The sequence below is a fragment of the Cavia porcellus genome, unplaced genomic scaffold (assembly GCF_034190915.1).
Source record: "Cavia porcellus strain 051 isolate PalLab524CR breed Dunkin Hartley unplaced genomic scaffold, mCavPor4.1 scaffold_1, whole genome shotgun sequence".
Taxonomy (NCBI): domain Eukaryota; kingdom Metazoa; phylum Chordata; class Mammalia; order Rodentia; family Caviidae; genus Cavia; species Cavia porcellus.
In genome coordinates this window covers 169,327,072-169,329,308 of record NW_026947484.1, presented here as the reverse complement: position 1 = coordinate 169,329,308, position 2,237 = coordinate 169,327,072, and the positions used below count along the sequence as shown (strand labels likewise).

Genomic DNA, 2,237 nt, shown 5'->3' with positions numbered 1-2,237 from the left:
TACATTTCAAGCTCTGACTAGATGTAACCATGGGCAAAGTTATTTCAAGCTTGAGGTTCACTTGGGGAATGATGAGGCTAGGGGAAATAATCTCTACAATCCTTTACAGCTTTAAAGTCCTGGATTTCTAATTATAGAGAAAGAGTGCCACTCTCACTGTGGTCACGGCACTAGCTCTTGAAGAGTACATCAAGCCAGACCAACCTCATTTAACTCTAGGGTACTTACAGTCAGGATGGCAGATCAGGAACAGGGAAGCCATAGAGCATATCTGGCTGTCAGTGGGTCATTTCACAGTGTCTTCCCTGATGTCTTTATTGACAAAAGTGAGCAATGTGCACTGACGGAGGTATAATGGGTTGGTTTTGCAACTGATTGAAAGATAGCTTCCCAGGAGTCTTAATTAGTAGACCAGCAGTAACACTTAGGTCAGGGGCTGGTGACAGCCTATGGGTTATGTCCTTTGTCCTTCCCTATTCAATATTCCTATCAGTGTCTAGGATAAAGACTAAGAACTCATTATTATCAAATATGTAGATGATATGGTGGGGGGACGATGTCAAACTGAAAATCAGAATTCAAAGTGACTTCAATAGTCCAGAGAAGTGATTTTCATGTAAATTTGGGAAATGTAGTAAAACAGAGTCCCCTGCAAACAGAAGCTATAACCACTTGCCAAAAGATATAATTACAAAAATCTGTATAAAAGCGCGTATCTTTGTGCATGTGATGTATGTATCTGTGCCCAAGTCAGATGTGAGGATTTTACATGGTGCTAAGATAAAAACAAAATTTAAAAAATAAAAAATGTAAGATGACCAGTGGATAGGAATGTCTGTTACAACTGATGTTCATAAATAGAAACCCAGAAAGTTAAAAGAAGCAGCTGACAAATGGCTCCCATTCAATAAGAACCACTGTTTGACTTCCGATTTTTAAGAAGAGGAGTCTGATTAGAATATGATCACAGAAATGCGAGGGAGTTAGTAGAAAATAGGAGAAATTAGGATTTAGTCTAAAGAGACAGCGTAATTTTGGAAATTGTGTTGATGCCTCCTCCCCTAGGTCATGATGAGCGCTTGTCTAATATCCTTTCCAGGCTTGAGCCGTCCCTCCCTGTGCTCACCACTTCACCATGTGACACTGTGTGCGCGGGTTCCTGACGAAGCCAGAGTTTCTGGGACAGCAAGGTTAGAATATATTACATCAGCTGCAACCTCAACATGGTTAGTTCATAATTAGGAGGACAGAATCAATGGATATATTATTATTTCTCTTACATATACTTAGTGTTGTAGGAAAAGTTTATTTAATCTGTTTTCTGCAAAGCCCCGAATTAGGAAAACTATCAGCAGGAAGCGAACTTTTACTCCATGTGAGTAATCCTACTTTTCTAAATGAGTGATGGCTCTGTAGTTAGTGATATTCCTATAGTTGGAGGGAATTAAGTGAAGCTTGAAATTTGCCCCCTTCCCTTTAAAAGCACTCACTGGGTCTCTTTTTAATGACACATTGAGCCTTCAAGAAGGGCAGAATGCAAACACCACCCTTGGGTGAAGTGGTAGCATGGAGTATTGTTTTCCTGAAATTGGTGGGATGACAAGAAATAAAAACAAAAGAAACAAAGACATTTGTCTTCAGCCTTGAATTTTTTATTTATTTATTTATTTATTTATTTATTTATTTATTTATTTTTGTGGTACCAGGGATCAAACTCATGACCTCACACTCCCCAGCCTCCAAACAAGGAGATTTGTGTGCCCATTTTGTTAAAGTCACTAGACACGAAACACAGAACAAACATTATATCTGGTCTTGAAAATTTTATATCCTTTAACATTTGATTTTAATTTACAAATTATTTCCACAGATTTTTTTCTGATCCAACAGAGTAATAATTTATTGCATGAATTTTTCCTTGTGTAGCTTTGGGCTTTTATTCTGGCTATTAAGGCAAGCCATAGCCTACTGAAGTTTTATGCATAAAAAGTACTTTTTTCAAACTTTTTCCTTTTGCTAAAATAACTAATGAAAAACTACACCAAAATTGGTTTCCTTTTGCTCCCATTTCTGTATAACATCTGCCAATCTCCATTTCCTCACCACCTTCTGGCTGGAACTGGAGAGGTATTTACTAACCCGACTTAAGATCAACTCAAAATAGACAGGACATTTACGTGAACAAGTAAGTGCACGTGTCCTTCGATCAAAACATTCCTCTTTTCTGCCATTATCAT

The 2,237-nt window shown here is 37.9% G+C and overlaps 1 non-coding gene across 1 annotated transcript; it reads left to right on the top strand.

Annotated features, from left to right (window-relative positions):
- Positions 1-1,470: 1,470 nt before the first annotated feature.
- On the top strand, positions 1,471-1,605 carry LOC111754353 (small nucleolar RNA SNORA21). Its single transcript, XR_002789053.1, has one exon. It is a non-coding gene; the product is annotated as a small nucleolar RNA SNORA21 (small nucleolar RNA).
- Positions 1,606-2,237: the final 632 nt, after the last annotated feature.